Raw genomic sequence first — 12,939 nt, forward strand, 5'->3', positions numbered from 1 at the left:
TGCTGACCGCCACAGCCTACAACCGCCATGTGGCCATCTGTCACCCTCTGCACTGTGCCACGTCTGTGATACCACAGCTCTGTAGCCTCCTGGTGGCAGCATCCTGGACTGCAACCTTTGGGAATGCCTTGACCTACACGATATCACTAACCCGCCTCTCATTCTGCATCCACAACCAGGTCCCCCATTTCTTCTGCGACCTCGGCCGTCTGCTGAAGCTCGCATGCTCTGACACCTTTCTCAACAATGCAATGGTGTACACCGTGGGCGCCCTGCCCATCATCACCCCCTTTGCGGGCATCTTGGTATCCTACACGCACATCTTTGCTGCTGCGTTGAGGATCCCGTCCACCAGAGGCAAGCGGATGGCCTTCTCCGCCTGAGGCTCTCACCTCTCTGTGGTGTCCCTGTTCTACGGCACACTCATCAGGGTTTATTTCAGCCCCATGTCCTCCCGCACGGCCCAGAAGGACACAGCCGCTGCAGTGATGTACACCGTGGTCACTCCCATGCTGAACCCCTTCATCTACAGTCTACGCAACAACGACATGAAGGGCGCCTTGGGTGCCCTCATCAGCAGGAGGCCAGTTTCTATTTGGTGACCACAGCATTGGAATGCCTGTCCAAATACAGCTCCCATCTGTTCTGAACTTCCGGGCACAGTCCCAGTCTTAGATAGTTCCTTCATATCACTCTTGGTTCATTTGTTTATTACCTCATCCTTCCAACAGATATTTATTGAACGTCTGTCACATTTTACTATTTACTGTTTACTATTTACAGTCTTTCAAGAGTCTGGCAGGGAACAAACAAAATCCCTGATCTTGTGGCACTTAAACTGCAGCCTAAAGCACATGTAATGGTTAAAAGGAAGTACTCTGGGGCTTCCTTGGTGGCGCAGTGGTTGAGAGCCCGCCTGCCGATGCAGGGGACACGGGTTCGTGCCCCGGTCCGGAAGGATCCCACATGCCGCGGAGCGGCTGGGTGCATGAGCCATGGCGGCTGAGCCTGCGCGTCCGGAGCCTGTGCTCCGCAACGGGAGAGGCCACAGCAGTGAGAGGCCCGCATACCACACACACAAAAGAAAGGTAGTACTCTGGAAACCAGAGAGACCAGGATTCAAGCCCCACATTGGGTTAAGGGTCAGGTTAAGCTGCTATAAGAAAGAGACCCAAGGCAAAAGCTCAGAAGTCATAAGATTTTGCAGACTGAACTCGGATTTTTTAGCAACACTGTTGCTTCAGAAAACTTAGTAGACATCTGGTCTAGTTGCTTCTAGCTAGCTCCATTGCTAGAACATTCAGTGTTCTTTTCTAGCCAGAGTTCTTGTGTCTATTTAATTTGCAGTATTTGCTTCATTGAACTATCTACATCTTTGTTATTCTCCATTAATGGTCATCTGAAACAATAGCCTTGGGCAGGATCCTTGTTTATACTGTTTAGGGGGCGAAGAAACTGTTGGCTCTTCCAAACTCGTGATGTTCCTGACTTTGAAAAGTGGCCAATTCTTGTGTAAGAGCATCTCTTTCTTGTGATTCCTTGCTGAAAGCAGCAAGGAGCAGCCCACTTACAGTGACATTCTAACTCTTTACAATCACTTCTCAAAACACAGGCTTAGTAGACATACGATCTAGCTTTCAGGTAGGTGATCGCAGGTGATGACATTACCAAATGTTGTTCTTTGGCATAATGAGGGTCAGTCATCCAGTCTGCAATATTTGTGACCTTACCAGCAGGTCACTAAGCTAATGCAACTGATTTTTGACTTTTGTGATTGCAACACCCCATTTCTGATACTAATTTTTGTATTAGGTAGGATGAATAGCCTACTTGCTGTATTTGGGCTTCTATAACAAAATACCACAAATTATATGGCTTAAATAACAGAAATTTATTGTCTTACAGTTCTGGAGACAAGTCTGAGATCAAGGCATTAGCAGGTTGGTTTCTTCTGAGGCTATAAGGGAGAGTCTGTTCCATGCCTCTCCCCTCACTCCTGGTGGTTTACTGGCTATCTTTGGTGTCCCTTGACTTGTAGATATCTGCCTTCATCTTTACATGGCATCCTCCCTGTGGGCATGTCTATCTCCAAATGTCCCCTTTTTATAAGGAAACCAGTTACCTTGGATTAGGAACTCACCTTACTCTAATATGGCCCCATCTTAACTATTATATGCAAAAACAGACACATTCTGAATACTAGGGGTTAGGATTTCAGCACATAAATTTGGGAAAGGGATGTAATTCAATCCATAACATTTGCATAAACAAAAGACTAAATGAATAATGGGAACCCCCCTGGTGGCACAGTGGTTAAGAATCCGCCTGCCAATGCAGGGAACATGGGTTCGAGCCCTGGTCCGGGAAGATCCCATATGTCACAGAGCAGCTGAGCCCGCGTGCCACAACTAACTACTGAAGCTCTTGCACCTAGAGCCCGTGCTCCGCAACAAGAGAAGCCATTGCAAGGAGAAACCCGCGCACCGCAACAAAGAGTAGCCCTGGCTCGCCGCAACTAGAGAAAGCCCGCAGGCAGCAGCAAAGACCCAACACAGCTAAAAGTAAATAAATAATTTTAAAAAAAAAAGAGTAATGGCTCAAGCAAAGTAGAAGTTTATTCCCCTCTCAAGTAACAGTCAGAGATCTATATCAGTGGGTGACTCTGCTCCTTTCAATCAATCAGAAACCTAGGTTCCCAATGTTCTATTTCTTGTCTATTTCCCTGAGCATTATTATTGTCTGTGAGGTTGAAGCTGTGAACTCTAGATTGAAAAAAAGAAGAAGAAAGAAATCAGCGAGCACAGGGGAAGAAAGTCCCTGATCTTGAAGTGTCATGTACTTTTCACATTCCACACTGGGTAATACCTAGCTGCAAGAGAGGCTGGGAAATACGGCATAGGTGGTCAGCCATGTTGCTAGGCTGTGATTCTGTCATTACAGAAGAAGGAGTAGATTTTTGTGGAGAGCTGGCAGTCCACATTCCATCCCTCCAGCCACCACATACATGAAAGCATGCTTCTCCCCACCCACAGAATCCACTTATACCCTGCCCTAAAGAAGATAACCTAAAGTCCCATCCAGTGATGCTTCCAGCTCAGAGTCCAAAATCTCTGCCTGATACACAGTCTTCTTCAGCAGAACAGAATGTTTATCCCATGATCTAATAATTTTTAAACTAAAAGTTTATTTATCTGGCCCTCCCCTCACCCAAAGTACAATATGAGACCAGCTACTGGTCCATCATAATGATCAAATCCCACAGGGCAGAATCTATTTAAGATTTCCCTGCTTATGAAGTGGAATAAATTCTTTGGCTCTAGAGGGGAAACCTCTTTGTCTGTTATTCACTGCAGTCTCTGGTTTTGCCATCTGGGATATTCTTCATTGTCCATTACTCTCTGTGGCCACCGTCAATGAAAAATTAATCAGTTGATCTAAGAAAGAAATGGAAAATTTTATTTGAGCCAAATTTGAAGATTATAACCCAGGAAGAGCATCTCAAAAAGCTCTGAGAACTGTTCCACCTGTTAGAAGTCAAGGCACAGTTATATAAGTTTTTTTGAGACAGAGGGCTGTACATCAAAAGGTGTATTATTGACAGTCTACATAATCCAGATCTAAGTGTCATTGTGGTGGGTCACGTGACCCCTGATAAGCTCAAGAAGAAATGCTATCTTTTTTTTTTTTGCGGTACGCGGGCCTCTCACTGTTGTGGCCTCTCCCGTTGCGGAGCACAGGCTCTGGACGTGCAGGCTCAGTGGCCATGGCTCACGGGCCCAGCCGCTCCGCAGCATGTGGGATCTTCCCGGACCGGGGCACGAACCTGTGTCCCCTGCATCAGCAGGCGGACTCTCAACCACTGCATCACCAGGGAAGCCATAAATGCTATCTTTGAAAGAGTTCTCTGGTTGATGCTAGGAGAATGTTGCTCTTTACGGCAGGTATTCCTGCCAATGGGGGAGGTTTGATGATGAATAATGCACATACACAATACACAGTTCGGGGGAGAGACAAGGCCAAAAAGCAGAGGAGAATTTTTACGGTTCAATTTTGCTTGTCTTGCCATGAAGTATGAATTTTATTTCACACCACATTTGAAGTAAACATAGAAGGAAATACACTACTTGGGAATTCTACAGCCATCATCGCCTGATTCCTCTAATGCAAATTAGGGAACCTGGGTTTTTTAAAAAAATTTATTTATTTATTTTTATTTTTAGCTGCTCTGGATCTTCGTTGCTGTGCACGGGCTTTATCTAGTTGTGTCGAGCGGGGGCTACTGTTCATTGCGGTGCGCAGGCTTCTCATTGCGGTGGCTTCTCTTGTTGTGGAGCACCGGCTCTAGGCACGTGGGCTTCAGTAGTTGCGGCACGCAGGCTCAGTAGTTGTGGCTCACGGGCTCTAGAGCACAGGCTCAGTAGTTGTGCCACACAGGCTTAGTTGCTCTGCGCCATGTGGGATCCTCCCGGACCAGGGGTTGAACCCATGTCCCCTGCACTGACAGGTGGATTCTTAGCCACTGTGCCACCAGGGAAGCCCAGGATCTGGGTATCGTTTTAAGGCTCAAACAGGCACAGACTGGGTGCATGGTTTCAAAATAATTCTCTGGAATACTTCACAGGCTATTTGTTCCCAGTCAGTAACCATACCAGAAGCTTTTTCCCAGCCTAAGTTTTTGCATTCCTTGATTTACCTGGGTCTCTTTATCATGTGAATGGTGGCTACCTGAGGTCCTTTGAAACAAAGGTCTTGGGTGAGAAGGTGTGTCATTCTCAGCTAGGAACACCTGGGGTCACCCACCTCGACCTGTAACACTTGTAGGGACCCCCACAGGCATTTCCACAACCAACCAGAGCCAATGGTGTGGCTGGACTAGCCCTTGTGGTTCTTATGATTGCAAGACACCTCAGCAACAACCATTGGGGAACTTTGAAAAAAAGATTTCTTACAGGTCCTGGAGGGTACAGGACACACCAAGGGCCACACAGTGACGTCACAGGTAGAGAGACAGCACAGACCTGGGGCTCTGCCTTTATTAGGGTCCAAGTGTGGGGTGCCTGTGGTGTTGCAGATTCACTCTTTATTGGCTAATTTAAAGCCTAATAACAAGAATTAGGGCACAAGAAGAGAGAAGTAGGGCTGTGCAAGTGGTCAGTTATTTAGGTTACCCAGGGCTTTCTGAAAGGAGAGCCTCATGGGTGGGGCAGCCTAGTTCCTTAACTGGTTGTTTATCTAGTAGCTGTATCTTACAGCTGCCGATATGTTTATTCAAGATGGATGAATTACTATTTGGCCATAAAAAAGAAAAAATCCTGCCATTTGTGACAATATGGACCTTGAGGGCATTATGCTAAGTAAAATAAGTCAGACAGAGAAAGGACAAATACCGTTTGATGTCGTTTGCACAGTTATATGTGGTATCTTAAAAAACAACAGCAACAAAATCAATTCATAGATACAGAGAGCAGATTGGTGTTACCAGAGGCAGGGAGTGAGTGGTAGGGTAAATGGGTGAAAGTGGTCAAAAAGGACAAACTTCAGGTTATAAAATAATTAACTCAGGAAGTGTAATGTACAGCATGATTTGTATAGTTAATAATACTGTACTGTGTATTTGAAAGTTGTTACGAGAGATCTTGAAAGTTGCGAAGAGAGATCTTGAAAGTTCTCTTCACAAGAAAAAAAAATTTTAAGTATGTGTGGTGATGGTTGGGTTTTTTTGGTTTTTTTAATTAAAGTATAGTTGATTTACAATATTGTGTTAATTTCAGGTGTACAGCAAAGTGATTCAGTTATACACATATATGTATACATCTATATTCTTTTTTTTATTCCATTATAGCCTATGGTGATTGTTGTGCACTAGACTTATTGGGGTGATCATTTGGCAATATATACAAATATGGAAGCATTATGTTGTGTACCTGAGCGCTGCCTGGGATAAGTCATTTCACCCCTCTGAGTCCCCATTTTCTCATATGTAAAATAAAGGTAATAATGCCTAGTGCACAGGGATGTTAGGAGGATTAAATGAGATAATACAGTTCATGAATGACTGGCAAGCAAGATGACTATAGATGTGAAATGGGGACTCTCCTGGCACTCCAGTGGCTAAGACTCGGTGCTTCCACTGCTGGGAGCGCAAGTTCCATCCCTGGTCAGGGACCTAAGATCCCATGTGCCGTGTGGCAGGGCCAAAACAATTAAAAATAATTTTTTTAAGTGTGAAATGGATAAACGCATTTTACTTAAATGTGTAGAAAACACAACTGGTACCTCGGCATACCACTATGATGAGACCAAAGAAGTTATTTGAGTTTTTTTAATCGTCAGCTGGTAATAACAACATAAGGGTATGAAGAAATGTTTTAGAACCACACTCGCAACAAAGAACACCTAAAAAAACCAAACTGCGTTGCCTTCTCAACAATTTCTCACTTCACTGATCATTTCTAGCTGGAGACACTTTTCTTTCAAGTTTTTAAAGTCATGTTTATTGACGTAGAATTTACATTCAGTAAAACACTCTGAAGTTTGACATCTGCCGTCGCCACCATAACCAAAGAGTAGAGCAGTTCTTCAGCCCTGTTGACTTAAAAAATATTCACAACCTAAAAGTTGAGAGTCATGTTTTATTTGGCGGGAATTTTTAGGACTTCAAGCCCGGGAAGCAGCATCTCAAGTAACCCTGAAAGAACTGCTCTGGGGAGGCCAGGGGGAAACCAGGTTATATAGACGTTTTGCAACAAAGGGCAGATAGTCTGAACATCGAAAGATTATTGTTAATTAAAGAAAATCAGATATGTCAAGTTAAGGAATTTAGTGCTTTTCTACGTATAGGAAGATACAAGAGTCTGGGATCACTGAAATCATGATTTTGATATGCACCTCTGTTATCTGGGGCCAGTATCCTATGTTTTCACATCCTGAGTTTCCACAGGGCTCACTGTGGGGAGGGGCTGCAGTCTGATGGCTGCTAGATGGCAGGTATTCTTTCCTTCCTTAGTTCTCTCAGGGCTCACTGGCTCACGTCGGAGGGCTGCAAGCACTGAAGACTGACATCCTTTGTTTACTGATATGGCAGGCAATATTCCATTTATCAGCCCTGACCCCCACCCCACAATCCTATGCAACAAACTCTTCCCTGATCCTTAGGAATGCACTGATCTGTTTTCTGTTGAAAACAGAGGGGGTTAAATTTAATCAATAAAATGATCTACTATAGAAAAAAATTGTAAGCACAAAGAAATAAGTTTTTAAAAGGATGCTTTGAAACATACAATCTTTAACATAGTCCAAAGAATGGAATTTAAATATAATCTTTGTAAATTAAAGCAGTTGACAGTTCTCTTAAGATAGTTGTAGAATAAATAGCTAGTCTAGTTACTGTGTCAAGCTTCAGGCTGGGGCCAGTTAGTAGAAAAACTATTTTATTGTACTTATTTTTTTTAAAACATTTTTTATTATTATTTGGCCCTGTCAGGTCTTAGTTGCGGCACTCGGGATATTCGCTGTGGCACTCGGGATCTTCGTTGCGTCATGCGGGATCTTCCTTTGCAGTGCTCGGGCTCTTCATTGTGGCGCGTGGGCTTCTCTAGTTGCAGAGCACAGGCTCTCTAGATGTGGTGCATGGGCTCTAGAACACGCGGGCAGTAGAACCTGCGGGCTCAGTAGTTGCGGCATGTGGGCTCAGTTGCTCTGAGGCACGTGGGACCTTAGTTCCCCAACCAGGGATAGAACCCCATCCCCTGCATTGGAAGGCAGATTCTTAACCACTGGACCATCAGGGAAGTCCCCTAGAAAAACTATTTTAACTAATGGAATTGAATTCTACAGAAACTCTCTCAGGGGCAGATATATGTTCTTAGATATTTGGCACCTTCTCAAAAGTTTACCCTGCTACCACCATGAAAGGGACAAAGAAAGCAAAAACCTTTATTCTATAAATATCAATCGTCACATGTTCAAATACACTTTAACTCCTTGAAAAGCTTCTTTCAAGCACCAAAATTCTGTCTTTCAAGCACCAGCCCTGAAGTTTGTCAGCATCTTGAACTAGACTGAACCGAGTCACGTGCCATGGCTGAAAAGTTCTAGTTGAAGATACTTTGTTTTGTTTTAATTTTATTGAAGTGTAGTTGATTTACAATGCTGTGCTCATTTCTGCTGTACAGCAAAGTGATTCAGTTATACATATATATATATATATTCTTTTTCATATTCTTTTCCATTATGGTTTATCACAGGATATTGAATATAGTTCCCTGTGCTATACAGCTTGCTGTTTATCCGTTCTCTATATAATAGTTTGCATCTGCTAACTCCAAACTCCCAGTCTAATAGACATTTCTCCAAAGAAGATATACAGACTGCCAACAAACACTTGAAAGACTGCTCAGCAACACTAATCATTAGAGAAATGCAAATCAAAACTACAATGAGATATCATCTTACACCGGTCAGAATGTCCACCATCAAAAAATCTAGAAACAACAAATGCTGGAGAGGGTGTGGAGAAAAAGGAACCCTCTTGCACTGTTGGTGGGAATGTAAATTGATACAACCACTATGGAGAACAGTATGGAGGTTCCTTAAAAAACTAAAAATAAAACTACCATACGACCCAGCAATCCCACTACTGGGCATACACCCTGAGAAAACCATAATTCAAAAAGAGTCATGTACTACCATGTTCATTGCAGCTCTATTTACAATAGCCAGGACATGGAATCAACCTAAGTGTCCATCGACAGATGAATGGATAAAGAAGATGTGGCACATATATACAATGGAATCTTACTCAGCCATAAAAAGAAATTATATTGAGTTATTTGTAGTGAGGTGGATGGACTTAGAGTCTGTCATACAGAGTGAAGTAATTCAGAAAGAGGAAAACAAATACCATATGCTCTCACATATATATGGAATTAAAAAAAAAAAATCGTTCTGAAGAACCTAGGGGCAGGACAGGAATAGAGACGCAGATGTAGAGAATGAACTTGAGGACATGGGGAGGGGGAAGGGTAAGCTGAGATGAAGTGAGAGAGTGGCATGGACATATATACACTACCAAATGTAAAATAGATAGCTAGTGGGAAGCAGCCGCATAGCACAGGGAGATCAGCTTGGTGCTTTGTGACCACCTAGAGAGGTGGGATAGGGAGGGTGGGAGGCAGATGCAAGAGGGAGGGGATATGGGGATGTATGTATATGCATAGCTGATTCACTGTTATAAAGCAGAAAGTAACACACCATTGTAAAGCAGTTATACTCCAATAAAGATGTTAAAAAAAAAACAACTCCCCATCTATCCCTCCCCCCATCTTCTATCCCCCTGGGCAACTACCAGTCTGTTCTCTACATTTGTGAGTCTGTTTCTGATAAGTTCATTTGTGTCATATTTTAGATTCCACATATAAGTGATATCATATGGTATTTGTCTTTCTCTTTCTGGTTTACTTCACTTAGTATGATCATCTCTACGTCCACCCTTGTTGCTGCAAATGGCATTATTTTATCCTCTTTTATGGCTGAGTAATATTCTAGTTGGAGACACTTTGGAGCAGAGTAATATTACCTCCTTTGAGCATGATCCGCCTCAGGTGCTTTCTTGACTTTGTTTTAGAATGAATCCCTCAGCATCATCTGATATAAGGTTTCTGTACTCATTAAAACCAATGATACAGCCCTCTATCTGCATACTCACTTGCTCATAAAGCTACAGTTGAGGGACTTCCCTGGTAGCACAGTTGTTAAGAATCCACCTGTCAATGCAGGTGACATGGGTTCAAGCCCTGGTCCAGGAAGATCCCACATGCCGCAGAGCAACTAAGCCCGTGCACCACAACTACAGAGCTCGCACTCTAGAGCCCCCGAGCCACAACTACTGAGCCTACATGCCACAGCTACTGAAACCCGCATGCCTAGAGCCCGTGCTCCACAACAAGAGAAGCCACAGCAAGGAGAAGCCCATGCACTGCAACGAAGAGTAGCCCCGGCTCGCCACAACTAGAGAAACCCCATGCGCAGCAACGAAGACCCACCGCAGCCAAAAGTAAATAAATAAAATATAAACTTATACTAAAAAGTAAAATAAAGCCGGACTTGAGGGCTTCCCTGATGGCGCAGTGGTTGAGAGTCCGCCTGCCAATGCAGGGGACGCAGGTTCATGCCCTGGTCCGGGAAGACCCCACGTGCCGCGGAGCGGCTGGGCCCCTGAGCCATGGCAGCTGAGCCTGCGTGTCCGGAGCCTGTGCTCCACAACGGGAGAGGCCACAACAGTGAGAGGCCCGCGAACCACACACACACACACACACACACACACACACAAAATAATAAATAAATAAATAAACAAGACAAAGAAAGACAAATACTGTATGTTTAAAAAAAAAAAAAAAAAAAATACCCAGAAAAAGATTGCTAGGTATTTCTTTCCTTTGGTTTATTTTTTTCAGCCAAAGTATAAGAGCTTACTTAGATGACTAGCAATTAAGGAATTTTTGTGGTTTATTTCCTGATCTAACTGCTTACTACTGAAGAAAGCAATTCTGACAAGCTTGTGTTAACCTGGATCTTACCAAAACTGTAGAGCCAGAAACATTTTTGAAGGATTTACATAGAAAAGTCAGGCTGGCAGGCTCAGCAGCCATGGCTCACGGGCCCAGCCGCTCTGCGGCATGTGGGATCTTCCCAGACCGGGGCACGAACCCGCGTCCCCTGCATCGGCAGGCAGACTCTCAACCACTGCGCCACCAGGGAAGCCCCTGAGATTTTTTTAATGATAGATTTAAAGAAAAAAAAAAAAATCAAGGAAATGATAGAACCTTTGGTACACAGACATGGCCTTAGCAGCCACTGTTGGTGACCCCTCCCAACATTCCTTCAACACACCCATAGTTCACCTGAAGACAGTTCCCATCACATGCCAACAACTTCTGATACGGAGTGTTCTTGGCCCCACGTGTGGCAGACCAGAAGCTGCAGGGTGTTAATGCCCAGGGTGTAGCCATCAGTCACTGAGGGTCAAGAGTTCGTGGGCAGGGCTTCCCTGGTGGCACAGTGGTTGAGAGTCCGCATGCCGATGCAGGGGACGCGGGTTCGTGCCCCGGTCCGGGAAGATCCCACATGCCGTGGAGCAGCTGGGCCCGTGAGCCATGGCTGCTGAGCCTGCGCATCCGGAGCCTGTGCTCCACAACGGGAGAGGCCACAACAGTGAGAGGCCCGCGTACCGCAAAAAAAAAAAAAAAAAAGAGTTGGTGGGCAAATGCCCCCAGCCTCCTGACCTTTCAGTTGGATGCCTCTAAGATGACTTCAGAGTAGACGTCAGAAGTGTTCATAAGATCCCTAGTGAAAACAACCCCTGGTTGCCCGCAGCGGTAGCCACTCATGAACGTACCTCCTCTCCCTGTCTCCTTTCCCCACTCTCTCACCAGGCTTCCAGGAACCCCCTCCCACAAACTCTTGTTTTGGGGCCTACTTTGGGGGAAACCCAAAGTAAGACATGGACAAAAGGGTAGAGGTGACATGGGGATAACTGAAGTTTGTAAACTCTGAGACAGTGCATCTAAAACATTCGGTGCCTGGTGCATAGTAAATACTCAACAGATGCAATTGGTTGTTTTGTTGTTGTTACTTTTTAAAAATTGTGGTAAAATACACATAACATAAAATTTACCATCTTAGTCTTTTTTCAGTGTATAGTTAAGTAGCATTAAGTACATTCACATTATTGTGCAGCCGTCACCACCATCCACCTCCAGAACTCTTTTCATCTCGCAAAATGGGGTCTCTGTCCCCATTAAACACTTACTCCCCATTTCCACCCCTCAGCCGCTTGCACCCACCTTTCTACTTTCTTCTGTCTCTGTGAATTTGACTACTCTAGGGACCTCATATAAGACGAATCATACAATATTTGTCCTTTTTGTGACTGGCTTATTTCATGTAGCACAATGTCCTCAAGTTTCATCCACATTGCAGCTTGTGTCAGAAGATCCTTCCTTTTTAAGACTGAATAATATTCCATTGTGTGGATGAACCACATTTTGTTTATCCATTCATCCACCAAAGGCCATTTGGTTTGCTGCCACCTTTTAGCTATTGTGAATAATGCTGCCATGAACATGGGTGTACAGTGGTGGTGTTACTTTTTATCATTTGCTTGTTAACTCATTCATTCATCCAAAGTCACAAGACTTCCAATATGCCAGTGTTCATACTGAGAGTAATCTAGGAATCATTTCTATATATTGATAATTTGGGAGTGTAGAAGGATCTCTCTGAAAAATAGACTCCCTAAGACAAAGAAGGCAGCTTTTTTTGTTGCCTAAGCTGTTGGTCCTTCCTAAAGGGAGTGGTTCTCAACAAGGAGGATGATTTAGGCCACACACCAGGGGGCATTGACAATGTATGGAAACATTTTACGTTGTCATGACTGGGGGTGGGGTGCTAATGGCATCTAGTGAGTAGTGTCCAGGGATGTTGTTCAACATCCTACAGTGCACAGGACAGCCTTATACTATAAAGAATGATCCAGCCCAAAATGTCAACAGTGCCAAGGTTGAGAAATCAACCTTAAAGAATGACATGCTTCACGTCATGTCATGCCTCATGTTCCACTCTGCACCAGGTCAGAAAGGCAGCAGCAGAGGTGGAACCTAAACAGGTTAAATCCAGGATCCCTGGTGAGACATCTTGGTGACAGGTAGCATCATAGAGAGAGCAAATAGGTATCTAGGACTGTGAAGGGTCTGAGACTTTACTTGTAAGCTGACAATTTAACCTGCCAGTTTCATGAATGCTGGCAGAAGATACAAGACTCCAGGGTCAGAGACAAAGGACTTTACTACTCACAGCACAGCAGGCAGTATGAACATCATGTTTTTGCTGGTTCCTCTCAAATGCCATGGGGACAATACAGGTGCACGTTGGGTTTGCACC

The 12,939-nt window shown here is 44.2% G+C and overlaps 1 pseudogene; it reads left to right on the forward strand.

Moving 5' to 3' along the window:
* Positions 1-602, forward strand: part of LOC103080047 (olfactory receptor 1361-like) — a 1,043-nt pseudogene extending 441 nt beyond the window's left edge.
* Positions 603-12,939: the final 12,337 nt, after the last annotated feature.

Source organism: Lipotes vexillifer, unplaced genomic scaffold (assembly GCF_000442215.2).
Source record: "Lipotes vexillifer unplaced genomic scaffold, Lipotes_vexillifer_v1.1 scaffold469, whole genome shotgun sequence".
NCBI classification, from domain to species: Eukaryota; Metazoa; Chordata; class Mammalia; order Artiodactyla; family Lipotidae; genus Lipotes; species Lipotes vexillifer.